General features: G+C 34.6%; 1 pseudogene; it reads right to left on the bottom strand.

Annotated features, from left to right (window-relative positions):
- Window positions 1–359: 359 nt before the first annotated feature.
- Window positions 360–477, bottom strand: LOC123394078 (annotated as a pseudogene).
- Window positions 478–5,950: the final 5,473 nt, after the last annotated feature.

The raw sequence follows: 5,950 nt of genomic DNA, 5'->3' as shown, positions 1-5,950 counted from the left end.
TTTATAAAAATTTTTAAAAATAATTTAAAAAATCCATTAAAGAAAAAACACATATTGCAAGCCTAGAGCTAATCTCATATTCAATCAAAAAAGTTTGAATGTTTTCCCCTTAAAGATCAGAAAAAAGACAAGTGTGTCCACTTTCACTACTCTCATTTGACATAGTACAGGATGTCCTAGCCAGAGAAACAAGGAACACAAAGAAATAAAAGACTCCAAAAGAAAAAAAGGAAGAAGTAAAATTTTATTTTTTTGGATAACATGAACTTACATGCAAAAAAAAATCTAAAAACTTCACAAAAAATTTGAATAAACAAATTTAATAAAGCTGCCAAATACAAGATCAATATATAAAAGACAAGAATTTTGTTTTGTTTCATTTTTTTAAATAGTTTTTCATGTCATCCTTGCTCAGTGATCACGCTAATCTTCTCTGCATCATTCCAATTTTAGTATATGTGCTGCCAAAGTAAGCACAAGACAGGAGCATTTTAACACTCTAATGATGAACTATCTGAAAAAATAAAGAGAACAATCTAATTCACAATAGCATCAAAAATAATAAAATACTTAGGAAAAGATTTAACTAAGAAGATGAAAGATCTGTACCCCATAAACTATGACATTGATAAAGAAATTGAAGGAGACATAAATGTAAAGATAGCTCATATTTATGAATGGTAAGAATTAACATTGTTAAAATGTCCATACTACCAAAAACCATCTGTAAATTCAATTCCTATCAAAAATCCAATGTTAGGGGTGCCTGGGTGGCTCAGTGGGTTAAGCCGCTGCCTTTGGCTCAGGTCATGATCCCAGGGTCCTGGGATCGAGCCCTGCATCAGGCTCTCAGCTCAGCAGGAAGCTGCTACCTCTTCTCTCTCTGCCTGCCTCTCTGCCTGCTTGTCATCTCTCTCTGTCAAATAAATAAATAATCTTTTTAAAAAATCCAATATTTTTTTTACAAAAGTAAGTAAAGAATCCTAAAATTTATATGAGACCATAAAAGACAACAAGAAGCGAAATTACACTTCTTGATTTGAAACTATACTACAAAGCCCTCATGCTCAAAACAATAAAGTATACTGGCATAAAAATAGACCAATAAACAAGTAGAACAGAATTGAGAGTCCAGAAATAAATCCTTTCATACAGTCACCTAATATTTGACAGGGGCCAACATATATAATGGGTAAAGATAGTCTGTTCAATAAATGATATTTAAAAAACTGAATAGTCACATAAACCAGCATGAAACTGGAACCCTTATATCACTCATAAATCTTAACTTGAAATAGATTAAAGACTTAAATGTGATGCATGAAACTAAATTTCCTAAAGGAAAACATAGGAAAAATTCTCCTTGACATTGGTCTTGCCAATAGTTTTTTGGATACCAGGCCCAAAAACACAAGCAAAAGAAGCAAAAATAAATGCATCAAACTAAAGTTTCTGCATTGCCAAAAAAAAAAAAAAAAAAAAAGGGAATGAAAACACAATCCACAGAATGGAAGAAAATACTTACAAATCTTATATCTGAAAGGAGGTTAATAACCAACAGATACAAATAGAAAAAAATATATAATTAAAAAAATAGCAAAAGGATCTCAATAGACTTTTTTTTCAAAAAAGTTATATAAATGACCAACAGGAGCATTAAAAAGTGCTCAACGTAAAAAACTCAGGGCAAAGTCATTATGTTGTTGTTGTTGTTGTTTACCTCTGAAAAACACAACAAGATATTACTAACTATTAGAATATGTACTACTAAAAAATTAAAACTAACAAATTTTGGTAAATATTGGGGAAAATGGGGAACTTATGCACTGTGATAGGGATATAAATTTGTATGGAAAACAGTATGGAGATTATTCATATTATTAAAAGTAAAATTACCATATGATTCAGTAATCCCACCTCTAGGTATATATCTAAAGGAAACGAAGTCACTATTCGAAGACATATCGGCACTCTTATGTTCATTATAAAATTATTAACTCTAAGCAAGAGATGGAAATAACTTCAGTATCCATTCATGGATGAATGAATAAAATAAGTATGGTAAATATATACTATGGAATATTACTTAACCATGAAAAATTAAGAAATACTGCCATTTACAACAGCATGGATGGATCTTGAAGGTATTATACTAATTGAAATATTTCAAAGATTTTATATATATTTTTTAATTTATGTATTATGATATCCCTTACATACAGAATCTGAAGAAAAAGCAAACTAATGGAAACTTAGAGTTGAGTTGACAAGAGGTGAACCTGGGGTGGAATAAGGTGGTCAAAGGGTACAAACTTGCAACTATAATATGAAAAAGTTCTGGGGATCTAATGTACAGCATGATGATCATAGTTAATAATATATACATACATTTTTATTGTGCTTCCCTTTATTAAACTTTGCATATATCACATTCTTACAAGTTGAAAGTTTATAGCAATCTTGTATAAAAGAGGTCTGCTTCCACCATTTTTCTAACAAACATTTGTTCATTTTGTGTCTCTCTGTCACATGTTGGTAATTCTTGCAATATTTCAAGTTTTTTCATTATTATTGTATTTGTTATGGTGATCTGTGATCAGTAATTATGACCCACTGAAAACTCAGAACTAGTTTACTTAAGGTATATACATTGTTTTTCCTTAAAGACATAATGCTTTTGAACAGTACAGTATAGTGTTTATTTTTTATATGCACTGGGAAACATAATTTTTTATTTGCACTGGGAAACCAAAAAAAAATAATAATAATTTGACTTAGTTTATTGAGATAATCACTTTTTTTTTAAATTTTTTTTTTTAATTTTTTATTTTATAAACATATATTTTTATCCCCAGGGGTACAGGTCTGTGAATCACCAGGTTTACACACTTCACAGCACTCACCAAAGCACATACCCTCCCCAATGTCCATAATCCCACCCCCTTCTCCCTAACCCCCTCCCCCCAGCAACCCTTAGTTTGTTTTGTGAGATTAAGAGTCACTTATGGTTTGTCTCCCTCCCAATCCCATCTTGTTTCATTTATTCTTCTCCTACCCACTTAAGCCACCATGTTGCATCACCACTTCCTCATATCAGGGAGATCATATGATAGTTGTCTTTCTCCGCTTGACTTATTTCGCTAAGCATGATACGCTCTAGTTCCATCCATGTTGTCGCAAATGGCAAGATTTCATTTCTCTTGATGGCTGCATAGTATTCCATTGTGTATATATACCACATCTTCTTGATCCATTCATCTGTTGATGGACATCTAGGTTCTTTCCATAGTTTGGCTATTGTAGACATTGCTGCTATAAACATTCGGGTGCATGTGCCCCTTTGGATCATTACATTTGTATCTTTAGGGTAAATACCCAACAGTGCAATTGCTGGGTCATAGGGCAGTTCTATTTTCAACATTTTGAGGAACCTCCATGCTGTTTTCCAGAGTGGTTGCACCAGCTTGCATTCCCACCAACAGTGTAGGAGGGTTCCCCTTTCTCCGCATCCTCGCCAGCATCTGTCATTTCCTGACTTGTTGATTTTAGCCATTCTGACTGGTGTGAGGTGATATCTCATTGTGGTTTTGATTTGTATTTCCCTGATGCCGAGTGATATGGAGCACTTTTTCATGTGTCTGTTGGCCATCTGGATGTCTTCTTTGCAGAAATGTCTGTTCATGTCCTCTGCCCATTTCTTGATTGGATTATTTATTCTTTGGGTGTTGAGTTTGCTAAGTTCTTTATAGATTCTGGACACTAGTCCTTTATCTGATATGTCGTTTGCAAATATCTTCTCCCATTCTGTCAGTTATCTTTTGATTTTGTGAACTGTTTCCTTTGCTGTGCAAAAGCTTTTGATCTTGATGAAATCCCAATAGTTCATTTTTTCCTTTGCTTCCCTTGCCTTTTGCGTTGTTCCTAGGAAGATGGTGCTGCGGCAGAGGTCGAAGAGGTTGCTGCCCGTGTTCTCCTCAAGGATTTTGATGGATTCCTTTCGCACATTGAGGTCCTTCATCCATTTTGAGTCTATTTTTGTGTGTGGTGTAAGGAAATGGTCCAATTTCATTTTTCTGCATGTGGCTGTCCAATTTTCCCAGCACCATTTATTGAAGAGGCTGTCTTTTTTCCATTGGACATTTTTTCCTGCTTTGTCGAAGATTAGTTGACCATAGATTTGAGGGTCTATTTCTGGGCTCTCTATTCTGTTCCATTGATCTATGTGTCTGTTTTTGTGCCAGTACCATGCTGTCTTGATGATGACAGCTTTGTAATAGAGCTTGAAATCCGGAATTGTGATGCCACCAACGTAGGCTTTTTTTTTCAATATCCCTTTGGCTATTCGAGGTCTTTTCTGGTTCCATATAAATTTTAGCATTATTTGTTCCATTTCTTTGAAAAAGATGGATGGTACTTTGATAAGAATTGCATTAAATGTGTAGATTGCTTTAGGTAGCATAGACATTTTCACAATATTTATTCTTCCAATCCAGGAGCATGGAACATTTTTCCATTTCTTTGTGTCTTCCTCAATTTCTTTCATGAGTACTTTATAGTTTTCTGAGTATAGATTCTGTGTCTCTTTGGTTAGGTTTATTCCTAGGTATCTTATGGTTTTGGATGCAATTGTAAATGGGATTGACTCCTTAATATCTCTTTCTTCTGTCTTGCTGTTGGTGTAGAGAAATGCAACTGATTTCTGTGCATTGATTTTATATCCTGACACTTTACTGAATTCCTGTATAAGTTCTAGCAGTTTGGAGTGGAGTCTTTTGGGTTTTCCACATAGAGTATCATATCATCTGCGAAGAGTGATAATTTGACTTCTTCTTTGCCGATTTGGATGCCTTTAATTTCCTTTTGTTGTCTGATTGCTGAGGCTAGGACCTCTAGTACAATGCTGAATAGCAGTGGTGATAATGGACATCTCTGCCGTGTTCCTGACCTTAGCGGAAAAGCTTTCAGTTTTTCTCCCATTGAGAATGATATTTGCGGTGGGTTTTTCATAGATGGCTTTGATGATATTGAGGTATGTGCCCTCTATCCCTACACTTTGAAGAGTTTTGATCAGGAAGGGATGCTGTACTTTGTCAAATGCTTTTTTCAGCATCTATTGAGAGTATCATATGGTTCTTGTTCTTTCTTTTATTGATGTGTTGTATCACATTGACTGATTTGCGGATGTTGAACCAAACTTGCAGCCCTGGAATAAATCCCACCTGGTCGTGGTGAATGATCTTTTTAATGTACTGTTGAATCCTATTGGCTAGTATTTTTGTTGAGTATTTTCGCATCTGTGTTCATCAAGGATATCGTTCTATAGCTCTCTTTTTTGGTGGGATCCTTGTCTGGTTTTGGGATCAAGGTGATGCTGGCCTCATAAAATGAGTTTGGAAGTTTTCCTCCCATTTCTATTTTTTGGAACAGTTTCAGGAGAATAGGAATTAGTTCTTCTTTAAATGTTTGGTAGAATTCCCCCGGGAAGCCGTCTGGCCCTGGGCTTTTGTTTGTTTGGAGATTTTTAATGACTGTTTCAATCTCCTTACTGGTTATGGGTCTGTTCAGGCTTTCTATTTCTTCCTGGTTCAGTTGTGGTAGTTTATATGTTTCTAGGAATGCATCCATTTCTTCCAGATTGTCAAATTTATTGCCGTAGAGTTGCTCATAGTATGTTCTTATAATAGTTTGTATTTCTTTGGTGTTAGTTGTGATCTCTCCTCTTTCATTCATGATTTTATTTATTTGGGTCCTTTCTCTTTTCTTTTTGATAAGTCGGGCCAGGGGTTTATCAATTTTATTAATTCTTTCAAAGAACCAGCTCCTAGTTTCGTTGATTTGTTCTATTGTTTTTTTGGTTTCTATTTCATTGATTTCTGCTCTGATCTTTATGATTTCTCTTCTCCTGCTAGGCTTAGGGTTTCTTTTTTGTTCTTTCTCCAGCTCCTTTAGG

Source organism: Mustela putorius, unplaced genomic scaffold (assembly GCF_011764305.1).
Source record: "Mustela putorius furo isolate JIRA1106 unplaced genomic scaffold, ASM1176430v1.1 tig00001363_pilon_pilon_pilon, whole genome shotgun sequence".
NCBI classification, from domain to species: Eukaryota; Metazoa; Chordata; class Mammalia; order Carnivora; family Mustelidae; genus Mustela; species Mustela putorius.
Note: the sequence above shows the minus strand (reverse complement) of the source record. Positions and strands in the feature narration are given on the sequence as shown.